A 13,212-nucleotide genomic window follows, 5' to 3' on the forward strand; every position below is an offset into this window, starting at 1 on the left:
TTTCAGGATAAAAAAGGCAAAAATACAGAATGGCTGGTGCTCACAGCTCCCAGAGTTTACTGAACGTAACATACTTATAGCTGCTCGGCCATTGGCTATTGCCTAGCATTCCTGGCATCCAACTGGCTAAGAGGGACCTCTACTGTATGTGTATGTGTGTATCCCAGCCTCCTTTTCATTTGCCCCTCGAGTTCAGACAGCTTTACATGAGTGTATTATTGTTTTCCTTACTCTTTTTTTTGGAATATTACATTATACAGTGGTATGAAAAAGTATCTTAACCTTTTGGAATTTCTCACATTCCTGCATAAAATCACCATCAAATGTGATCTGATCTTTGTCAAAATCACACGGATGTAAAAAACAGTGTCTGCTTTAACTAAAACTACCCAAACATAGGTTTTCATATTTTAATGAGGGTAGCATGCAAACAATGACAGAAGGAGAAAAATAAGTAAGTGAACCCTCTGCCTAAGGAGACTTAAAGAGCAATTGAAACCCATTTTTACCAAACAATTTAATTCAGGTGTGTGCCCAATCACTGATGAGTGGTTTAAAGCTGCCCTGCCCACTATAAAACACACACCTGGTAAGAATTGTTTGATAAGAAGCATAGTCTGATGTGCATCATGGTCGGTCAAAAGTGCTGTCTGAAAACCTGCAGTCAAGGATTGTTGATTTGTATAAAGTTGGGAAAGGATACAAAACCAACTCCAAAAGTCTGGATGTTCATCAATCAAGAGTCACAGTTGTCTACAAATGGAGAGAGTTTGGCACTGTTGCTTCTCTCCCAAGGAGCAGACGTCCACCAAAGATGGAGCCAAGAGTTCAGCACAGAATACTCAGAGAGGTAAAAAAGAATCCTAGAGTATCTGCTAAAGACTTACAGAAACCACTGGCACAGTCCAATATCTCTGTGCACGCATCAACTATATGTAAAACAATCGCCAAGAATGGTGTTCATGGGAGGAATCCAGAGAGGAAGCCACTGCTGTCTAAAAAAAACATTGTTGCTCGTGTAATGTTTGCAAAAAGGCACTTGGACATTCCACAGAAGTTTTGGCAAAATATTTTGTGGACTGATGAAACCAAAGTTGAATTGTATGGGAGTAACACACAATGTCATGTGCGGAGGAAAAATGTAACAGCTCACCAACATCAACACCTCATCTGCACCGTGAAGCATTGTAGGGGGAGCGTCATGATTTGGGGCTGTAATGCTGCTTCAGGGCCTGGACAACTTGCAATCATTAATGGAAGATTGAATTCAAAAGTTTATCAGGATGTTTTGCAGGAAAACCTGAGGCCGTCTGTCAGACAGTTGAAGCTAAAAAGAGGATAGATACTGCAACAAGACAATGATCCAAAAAACAGAAGTAAATAAACTTCAGAATGGTTTCAGAAGAACAAAATACACGTTCTGGAGTGGCCAAGTAAGACTTGAACCCAAATGAGATGCTGTGGTGTGACCTATAAACAGCGATTCATGCCAGACATCCCAGGTATCTGACTAAACTACAGATGTTATGTAGAGAGGAATGGGCTAAGATTAGTCCTGATCGATGTGCCAGAATGATCTGAAGCTACAGGAAGCATCTGGTTGAAGCTATTGCTGCCAAGGTGGGGGCCACAAAATAATAAATGCGATGGTTCACTTATTTATTTTCCCCTCGTTCTGTCATTGTTTGCTTATTATCCTTATTAAAATATGATAATATAAATGTTTGGGTGGTTTTAGTTAAAGCAGACACTGTTTTTTCATCTGTGTGATTTTGACAAAGATCAAATCACATTTGATGATTTCATGCAGAAATGTCAGAAATTCCAAAAGGTTTAGATACATTTTTATACCACTGTACACAACTCTGAGTTTATGTGCAATAATGTAATTATAACATGTATTATATATATGTTTACATGCATTTTTATGCATAATGAAAATATCTACATTTTGGGGGACTTAGATGGATTAGGGCATTCACATGTAAAAAACGTTTCTACTTAAAGAATTTAAGTTATGAAACTACTTTCAGAACCAATTAATTTCGTAAGTAGTGGTACCAATGTATTCACCATAATTTTCTTGAGGAAAAAAAATTTGTATGTAAGTGTTCATGCACTTTACCTTTATTAATATTTATAGAGAGGAAGTGACTTTCATCTTTTCTGTGTCAGGATTTGCCATGGGCGATTCACTTTTTTTTTTTTTCGGCAGTTTTTCCTCCTGATTCTTTCTGAAGTAATTCATCTTGGCTGAAAATTGGTGCACTCAGAATCAAATTCATATCTGGGTGAAAAGCAACAGCATCTAACATTACACTACCACACTTCATCATACATAACTATTTGTATTTAATCCTATATTGCCAAATGTATCACATTTGATACATCTAAAATTTCATGATTTTCAGACTAATTTAGAATTTTGACATTTCCTTTTGAAAAAAAAATGATGAATGCAAGTCAAAATTTGAAAAAAAGGTTTCATTAAGACCTTATTTTTCAAATTTTGTGATTCTCTGACAATTGCTTCATATTGCAGACATTAAAGGGTTAAATTGCACTCCATAAGCATAAATAATTGTGCAAAGTATTAACTTTTTAAATGTCAGATGTTTTATTGCAAAAAAAAGTGCAACGACATATGACAGATGGACAAGATTTCTTTTTAAAATATCTTTCATTTCAAATATGAATTGAAATAAAATTTTCAACTCAAACAAAGAGCTTCATAAAACACATTTAACCATATCTGTCAAATCTCGAAAGAAAATGTGCGCTGCATATTTCATTTTATCTCATTAGATAACCTTATAGTAGGGCTTTTGCATAGTATTCAGGGTTTTCCTGAAAAAAAAAAAAAAAAAAAAAAAAAAAAAATCAACCAAGCTTTGCTCCTCCTCTCATTACAAACTACTGTATATTAAATTCCACCCAACCAAGTGGTGCAGTGTGACAAATGAGACATTTTGGACTTGGCACGCGTACTTTATTCTCTTGCTCGTCTGTGATTTCGACAATTTTAGTAGCCTTTTGTGACTTTGAATTCAGACTCTTAAGTCAAACTGACCTGCAAGTATTGTGTCACCATTGCAGAGTCAACAGCTGCTGTAGCCTCCACGCCCCACTGTCACACACAAAGCAGGACCAGCTGAAACGCAATCAGCACTTTAAATCTCCTCGGCAACACACTCGGCACTCACTCCATCTGCTTTTCACTTTAACGACCAGAAAAAAAGAGTGGGTGAAGGGTGGTAATGATGAAAGTCCGTGCAATTCATGGAAGTGTGAGTGTACTTTGAGCAGTGTTGTTTTGGGCAGCCGTTTTAATTTTTGTTTTAGTCTTTTGGACGATAATAGTTATTAGTCTTAGTCATATTTTAGTCATCTCAAAATGTGTTTGTCCTCATTTAGTTTTTGTTGACAAAAAGGCAAGACTAATTTTGTCTAGTTTAATCGACGTTTACTAAAAATGTTTTTGTCTGCAAAATTAAATGAATACATAAAAATTTCCAACTATTTCAAACATTGACTGACTAACACATATTGTAGCGTCTCCAAGGACAACGCCAGCAGGAAAACAGTACATTATTTTCAATTATTTTTACCCACCTGGACGCCAAGAACTCTATGTAAAAAAGAAAGTTATCAGAGAGTTTAAGAGGACACTCCCTGTTAGCATTAGCCTAATGCTAACGTGAACGTTAATGCTACGAGTTACATTTAGTGTCAGATGATCACTCAGCACAGACCTTAAAGGGAACCTCGGACTTACTTGTAGTCTCTAATTATCCACTATTGTTCTCTTTTTTACTAAAATATGTTATTAGAAACACATAAAATATTGCCATTCATTTAAAAATCTATAATATTTAGTACATGTTTTGAACCAAGGAGGGCCCATGTTTTAAGCGCGCAATGGATGCTCGGGGTGATGACGTAGATTGTCACTGTAACTCGACGAATACTATCGGGTTACTGCAATTCCCTCTATGCGGCGAGACGTCCATCACATGCTCTCATCGGTTAAAAGCGGCGAGTACTTACTATTTGTGTTTTTATTGAGTCTTTTATTACTTTTTCATTGCCTCAAAATACCTGTTTCCCTCTCATACTTTTAAGCATAGTGTTTTCTTGTGGTAGCTTTAAAGCAGATTGTTTATCTGTTGACCACATTAGTCACGGAGCATATTTAAACCAGCCTCATTTGATACTACTACGTTCAAGTATTTTCTTAAGGCATCTTTAGTATGCTCTGTCTGTATGCATTTAAACAAAACAAGCTTAAAGCGCACGGTAGTACTTTGGGTGTCAAAGTCGCTTCTTGTAGGACGTTCGCCCGTGTGGCACATTTTGGCAGAACACAGTTTTTTTTCCAACTCTCGTCTCGTGTCATCCATTCTTTCCTGTTCATTTTGCTTTTGTTGCTCGTTATGTGAAATATTGACAGTGCTGTCATGCTCATTAATATTCCTCTCGGGTTCAAATCGAAAGGGTTGAACAGATAACATGTTTATGTCTCTAGAGTCATACTCTAGAAGCCCGGCAACGTAACCATGTGACATCACCGCCCTGCAAGGTCAACAACAATGGTGACCTACTAATTAAACTAATTTTAGAAACTGTATAAAAACGAAAACATCAAGATGGGTTTCAATATTTAATTATTTTGACTCATAATTACATTTACATTTTAAGATCTAGAAGTCTATATATCCGTGAATCCCTTTAAAGGCTAAAGCAACATTGCATATTCAAAAACCTGTATATCAAGGTCCGTGAAGGCAAGAAGACAAATAACACTCGTAAAAGTAAAAGTGCTGACAAACTCGCACTGAAGCAGAGAGCTGAGAGTGTATCAGTAGGGAGGCTATGATGATGATCATGTGTGCAGAGCAGGTGGGTGGAATGAGTACTATTGACTGCCTAATGTCAACATGAACGTGAATGCTATGCAAATGCTATGAGTTACATTTAGTGTGTGATGATCAACCAGCACAGACCTTAAAGACACACTGGTGAGTCAGGATGGGGGGTTGGTGGTGCAGCACGTCACACTAGAGCAGTACTTCTCAAATAGTGGGACGCAGAACAACGCTTGGGGTGGCGCATGTGACCTTTCGGAAGATACTTTTTTGCCGTACTAGAATGAAGTGTAATTGCACAGCCACTGAGTAGGTGGCAGTGGTGCTCTCATTTTCGTCATGTCCGCAGTATTTTTTGACCAAACAAGAGCACACAGCAAAGAGCACTTGAGATATGAAAAGCGAAGACGAAGAAATATGAGGAAGCGTATTTAGCATTTGGCTTAGACTTCTAGTACAGTGGGAGACGAGGTAAGACTAGTCTATTTACTTTGTCTAAAAATGTTCGCAACAAACAGCAGGAATTCTTTTTTTTTCAGCGAAAACGTGCCGAATATTGCCAACAATCGTCCCGCTTTGTCAGTGTTACATCAGTAAACCAGCGAGCACTGTCAGCATCACATAAGGTGTTATACCAAGTTGCTCAATGCATAATAACCCAACACCACAGCAAATGAGTTGATAATGCCTGCAGCAAAAATAAAAACTGTCTGTCCAATGACACTGTCGATTTTTTTCTATTAATTTTTGTTTTTTCAGTCTAATTGTTTGGCATATTGTGCTCTCGTGTTAATGTTGCTAATCCATTTGAATTTATGATTAATTATTGATTTTATTAATTTATTATTTATTTTTTTAGTATTGAACAGTCAAAAAATGTATCTTGAGTGTATTTTAACAGTGTGGATGTGCTACTTTTTTTTTTTTTTTTTTTACACTTTTGTTCTTCTTTATTATTAAAAAGGACAATGTTATGCAGAGGTGTACTTATATTAATAATAATTTTATGATACTACAGTATATTTACAGTGGCGGCAGAGAGTGTGTGTGTGTGTGGGGGGGAGCACGGAACGTTTACGTCTTCCAGGCGTAACAGAAAATAATTGAGAAGCACTGCACTAGGGTGACCACTTCCATAAGGCCAAACTGGAGGACATATTTTAAAAATAATAATACATCTGACTTGTTGTGTATTTTCATCAAGTTTTTCACAGTTTTTGTATCATATCTGTGTAACTAAATAGTAAAAAATACCAATTAAAGATCAAACATTTTTTTGACAAATTAGGAAGTTTACTGTCCACTGTTTTCGAATTGCAATGTACCCAAGAATAATTTTAAACGGGTTTTCTGCCAAAATATGCTACACAGCAAAACTGACACAAGCTAGGGAGCAAATGGCCCCAAAAATGCAGTACTCAGATCAAAAACAGTTCTGAAGGTTTATTGTGAATGATTAACAAGACAGGGAAAAGTCTTGGCATCCAGGGAAGCCCAGAGGACTGTTCGAGCGGGGGAATCAGGCAAGGCAGAGTCACCCGCAGGGAATGTACCAGGTCCGGTCTAAGTTTCAGGCTGAGAGTCACTGAGGTGCTGAAACAAAGGGAGACGAAGCAGAGGCACAGACAAGGTATGGGCTAGAGGCAGAGATAACAAAAGGTCAAAAAGTATGTCAAGGTCTGGAAAGGCATGAGGACAAATAACACTTTTAAGTACCTGAAACAAACAAACTCGCACTGAGGCAGAGGGCTGAGAATGTATAAGTAGGGAGGCTATGATGATCAGGTGTGCAGAACAGGTGGGTGGAATGAATACTAATGACTGCGGGGGACAAAAAGGAAAAAACACACAGGCTTGCAGAAACAGAAACGTCTTACCAATGCCCAGTGTGCTTGCACACGCATGCGCACATCAGTTAAAAGCAACGAATACTTGTTGTTTTCGTTTTTATTTAGTCTTTTTTTACCTTTCCATTGCCTTTTTGGCGTTTTTGGTCCTCTGATAGCTTTTAACCCTTGAGAGTCGAAGGACGCGCCGGCGCGTCCTCAGCGCACGTCGTCTTTGAAGCGCCTTCACGTTTTAATTACGTCACCCTTATGCCTTTGGTTGGTCTCGTTTTAAAGTGCGGAAGTTGCGGTTTACTCTCGTTATTATTTTAAGTCAATCGACCAACTAGAACGTGAGATATTGTCATTTAAGTTTTATAGTTTTATTGTCCTCTCAAAAAAACATTAAAACGCTGCATGGATCATTTGTTTATGTCTATATTTCCATCATTTCTTGTCCTTTTTCAAAACGGAAGCTCCATGAAAAAAACACAAATCAAACGAACCCTTTCGAAGTCACAGTGGAAGCACAAAATGCGTTTTTTTTTTTTTTTTATATAAATATAACTGCCTCGCGAGGTTCTACCGAACGAGAGGGGAGGAGTGTTCTGAAGCAGAGGTGGCGAGCGACGGCCGTTTGGTTCGAGCAGCGACTTTGTGTGACTTTGACAATGAACGGAAAACTAAATTTAGCGCAAGAAATTGTGCTTTTTGATCAACTTGAGGAAGAGGATGGTCCAAATTCGTCATCATCGTCTTCTTCGGAAGAGTCCTCGAGTGAAGATAGTGACGGATTTGAACACGTGGGTGACGCCATCGACGAGCAGAGGTAAGCCAACTCACTCTTTTTTTTTTTTTTTATGATGAAAAAGTTTCTTTTGAAAGTTTCTTTTTATATTGCAAGACAAAGTTAATTTTGATGCAATATAAGTGTGTGTTTGTGAATATGATAATAAAATGTGCATATCAGATCAAAGTCGTACGTGCACTGTGGGTATCCCAGGCAGGAATTTATAATTTGTGGTGTTCTACTTTCTATATGAAGATTAGGGATTTAGCACATATTCAGCTATGGTATTCTTTCTATTGTCATACATATAGATTTCCATTATTATTTATTGCTGTATATATTTTTATTTTATACTTTATTATTTTCATAAATACTGACTTTTTTCATGTACATTTATAGTGACAATGAAAGTAAAGTGAAATGAAAATGGAAGGGTGGAAAAAGGACCAACACCCCATGGAAGTGTGAGCTGTGTGATGTAGCCCTGTGTCTAATTCCAGGACGAAACTGCTTTTCAGAGTGGCAAGCCTGACAAAAATTTAACTTGTTTATTGTAAATATTTTTGAAAATACTTTTTTTTCCGGTGTTATATATATATTTTTTCCCCACAATCAGCATTCTCAATTTGTGTATAAAAATGTGTGTTCAAGAAGCTTGATTGTGTGTACATAGTTTTCATCAGGTGATGGGCCGCAATACCTAAACTCATAAAGAGATGGCCTCTAAACATTTTTTGTGTTAGATGGTATATATTTTTTCACTGTTCTTCACTGTTTGGTCTGCTGTATATAACCTGTTTTGACTAGAGCATGTATAAAGGCAAAAAACGCCTATGGCTATACCTGTTGTTTATGTTGAATTGTCAAATATAAGACTATTTATTCTAAATTTTTTTGGTTGAATGTTCATCCTAACATGTTGAATAAATATTACAAAGTTTCAAAACGGTTCGTTACGCATGTTTGGTTGTCAATTGGACATCAATATTAAAAATTTTGACAAAACGATTTTGGAATTTTTGGTCTTTTTGGGCCCAAAATGATGATTTATAATTGGTTAGTGAAGGAAACAACAGTTTGGACATGAAGTTCAAGGTGTCACAAAAAAAGGGACCAAACCAGGTCATCGTAAACAATTCTTTCTTTGAAATATAAAGGCAACTTCAAAGGCATGCAAAATCAGACAAAATAGGCCCAGACCTTAAAGGGTTAAACATTGTGTATTCCTGTGGCGGCTTTAAAGCAGGGTGTTTATCTGTTGACCACATTGTCAAGTAGTGTATTTAAACCACTCTTATTTGATATTATTACGGTAAAGTATTTTCTTAAGGCATTTTTTTTAGTATGTTCAGCATCTAAACAAAACAAGTTGAATGCGCTCAGTAGTATTTGGGGTATCAAATTAGCCATTGGTAAACGTTTCGCCAGTGTAGGATATTTGGCCAGAACAACGGCCTTAACAAGGAACACTTGTAACAAACAAAATTCCTAAGAACAAGATTTTTTTTTGTGTCAAAATAATTTGAGCAACGAACTGCTCAAAAGAAGTGTAGCCTACCCTTTGTAAGAGGAACAACTTTACAGTTCAGCTGCAGTTATTTTGTTATCTAGAGGTGATGCGGGTTCTCGAAAAAATCTTTTCAATATTGACGCACCTTCTGCTCACCTCATTCTTTTACGTTTTGTGCTCTCTGCGTGACGTTCCACGGCTGCTTTGCGCCTGCGTTTCTCATCCACGTCACACCGGCTAAGTTTGCAGAAACCGTGGAACGAGTCTCGACTGCTTTTGGCAAGGAACGTGCTCTTTTGTCAGTTCAGTGCTAAAAGATGTCCGCTGTTTGTCATGTTTGCTAGCACTGTTGTAAAATCTCGGCAAGGATATGATATCATCAGAAAGCCACACTAAAGCTTTGTTTACATTTTATTGAACCAATGATATTGGACATTTTTAACTGAAGCCACTCTTGACCAATCAGAGACCTGTTGTGACAACCTCGGGGCTGAGATGCGTCACATGATCTGAACCGCGGCCCATTTTCTTTAAAAGCCGGACAAATACCCACCGGTTAATGGGTTGTGTCGGACGCCGGACTCAACACTGAAAAGGCTGAGTGTCCTGAGTGACCACCTGTCCTAAAACCGGACAGGTGGTGACTCTACTGGTGAGTCTGAGGCGAGGGGGTGCCGCACGACACATTAGTGACACAGACACTGCTAAGATACAGGCTAACTACACATAAAATGTAACACATTGTGAAGTCGCGTTCTCATCTCGTCAGATGAAAACTGGCATTCGACTCATTATGTTTTAGTCTCCCAAAACACGTTTTTAGCTCATTGTCATCTCGTCGTCGCCATGAAAAAAATGTTTGTTGACGATATATTTTTGTGATAGTCATCGTTGACGAAAACAACACTGACTTGGAGTAAATTCAAAGTTATTCATATCAGAACAGATTCTAATAGAAAGGAAACTTTCTAAAAATAAGTGATATTGGTACTTGCAAACACAGGCTGAGCAATTTCCCAAGGCAACATTGTCTGCCCTCTTCCTCAACCTGACCCATAAAGAGGTCTGCTGCTGCTGTTGCAACCATACGCTGCCAATCAAGTGTTCCTTCAGTGTAAAACCCTCCCCTTCCCCCAAACTCAGCACTGCGTGCAGAGTGTAGCAGCAGATGGTACGATGATGAATGCTTTCAAGAACAACCAAGAAATGTAAGTCCTAAATTAATGATCAAATTAATGATGAAAGAAAGTATATTAATATACTTATGACTGTAAAAAAACACATGCAGTCAAAGTTAGTTGATGTTTGAATATATATTACTTGCAGTAAACAATACTGAATATATGCAGAGTTTATATAGTTGGATATATTTGAGTAAGATTTGTAATAATGACATCATAGGCTAGGAGCTGTCTGGTAACTATGCTAATATTATGCTGCATCATTACCATGGAAAGACACTCACACAGCTGTTGCGAAAACATTGGTCGGGGCCCTTGCAGTAGTGGTAATGGAAGGACATAAGACACTCATAACAGCAAGTAATAAATCACATATGGAGTCTATGGATATTTTTTTTGTTGGAATTTTAGAAGACGTTAACATAAAAATGAGCTTTTTCACATGAATATTTTTAAAAATAATAACAAAACATCACTTTACTCCCCAATGTTCTTCGTAATTATGACAGTATTTGAAAAATGTCACACTAAAGTACAAAGCATTTACGACTTGTGGTGTTTTTGCGTGATGTCCTGGTTGGTGTATGTTGATGGTATCTTGGGGATGCACATGACAGCACAAAGCAACATTGAGCTTTTCTTTTAATAGGATTCCCTATTATTTTGTTGTAAGGGTACACCAGATTTATCCGAACAGTTAAGTCTTGAAATGGCAGGTGTAGCACTTTTAAATTTGCAATCAACTAACAACGGGGTGTCGCGCTTTAGATCCTCTTATCAAATCTGTGAGCCATTTTTTTAAGACATAAAATCCAGCAGAAATGAGTAAAGTAGCCAAAAGATTTACTCACGTAAGAGTAACGCTACATCAAAAATAATATTAACTCAAGTAAAAGTAAAAGTTGTCATCCAAAAATGCACTCAAGTACAAGTACAAAAGCATCAGGTGAAAAGAATACTGGAGTAATGAATACGTTTGCAAGTAACTGCTTACAGTGTGATTTTTTTTTATTTAAACAATGGTATATTTTTTTTCTCAGCACAACATAATCTATATCTATATGAACTGTTATTATTATACTGTACGATAACATGATTACGATTACATGACCATATTAGACCCAAAAAATAAACAAAAATCATCTAATTGAAACTACAAAAAATGGAACATTACCCGTCCAAAGAGCAAGCGTACCCTCTAGTGGAGAAAAAACATTTCTCACCTTGAAATGAAAACGAGTCTATTGGTGTTAAATAAATCACTGGCAAATGAAAACTCGGAGAAGGGTTCAAACAAATCTGGGCTTTCGAGTAATGTTGACTTTATGTCAAATAGTTTAATTTTTACGGCGTTTTAAACATGCCACATGATTGAACAGGCCTGCGTGATCATAAGACTTCTGACTGCAAACCTGTGTTGGTATGTCTAATTGTTATAATGAAGTCATGTGATTATTGTCATCTCATTGGTGAAATTGTTGGAGCCACTGTCAGCATCTCTGGCAAACATAAATTTATATCTGATACAGTATTAAGAATAAAAATGTAATGACTCTCGTGTAACCCAAAGTAGCATATACAGTAGTAAGGGCACTTTAATGCTAACACAGTTTGGTATGTTCATAAACTTCACCATCTGTTGGTGAAGTCTACGGTGTGTTTTAAACGGACGAGAGTTATTTTTCTCAGATAGTCCGTTAATATGAATGCGTATCTGAACTCTAGTTCGGACCAAACAACCGAACGCTAGTCCGCTAAAAAATCGCGGGTCTCGGTCCACTTTAAGCGCACCCTGCTTCGCTTGTGAATGCAACCGGACCAGTTAATTTGTTAATTCATGTATAGCGTCACAGTGGGGTGCTGTGATGCTCTGGACTGTGACAGTGCACTTGGATTGCATTCTTGGAAGAGGAAGCACAGATTCAAAATTAACAATGGCAAGATGACAAATGATTAGCCAGATGTTATTGTGCTGCTCTAAGCAGTTGCACTTGATAAAAAAAAATAGTTTTCTAATTTGGTGATTGTGTTTTGCATGCTGTTGCTGAATGTACCGTGTGAGAGTGACAGGCGTAGCACTCTGGGGCAGCCGTTTTGAGAGTTTCGCTCTCCTGGAATTGGCAACAATTCGACTGTCCAAATCGTCACGAAAGTGAGAGTAATCGCACGCCTGTGTGACTTATGCATTTCTTATATACTCCAGTTCGCTCTGCATTAAGTAAGGAGGGAGCGACCGCGCCGCTGGCCGAGCAGTGACTTGCTAAGCTATGCTACATTACGTTTTATTTATTTATTTATTTTCATGCATACAAACTTCTGCTTCACAAAACAGTCATCAAACTTACATGCATACAAACTTCTGCTTCACAAAACAGTGAGTTGACAAAAATTGACACATACAGATGCACGGTTTTAGATTACTGCAAATTAAAAGACAGTAATTAAAAAAACTATGTACAATTTAACATGTAAAAATAATGTTTGCTACATGCCCCCTTCCCTTCGAGGAGGGAAGTGTTTACTCTTCTAATTGTCCAATCAATGAGTGAGCCTTTCGTCCACTTTTAAAACTGAGCCACATTAGAGGGAGCAAAGAGCTGCTTGCGGCTCCGGTGCCACGGGTTGCTGACCCCTGGTCTAGTGTGAAATCGCCCTAAGAGTAGTGCATACCTGCCAACCCGAGGCCATTGGCAATCTTACAAATAGTGACGTATGCCGTTACAAAATGGTGAGTAATCTTACAACGTTGTCTATAGTGTGCAATACGAAACAAAAATAAAACTATTTTTTAAAATAATATAAATTTATTGGTAATATTGGAACATATAACCTGGTGCAATCGAAGAACAAGCTACATCATGATTACTAAAATTTAACAGTGATGTTTGTTATATTTGTATGTAGCACCTTTGGCAATTTCTATCATGTCTTGATGGCTGCACTTCATGGCACTTCAGCTCGCAATTCAATTTGACTTGAAGGTAGTTCGTTAGTGTGTCCAATTATAAATTAAAAAGGTCAATTGATAAAATTAACTTAA

The sequence above is a fragment of the Corythoichthys intestinalis genome, chromosome 17 (genome assembly GCF_030265065.1).
Source record: "Corythoichthys intestinalis isolate RoL2023-P3 chromosome 17, ASM3026506v1, whole genome shotgun sequence".
Taxonomy (NCBI): domain Eukaryota; kingdom Metazoa; phylum Chordata; class Actinopteri; order Syngnathiformes; family Syngnathidae; genus Corythoichthys; species Corythoichthys intestinalis.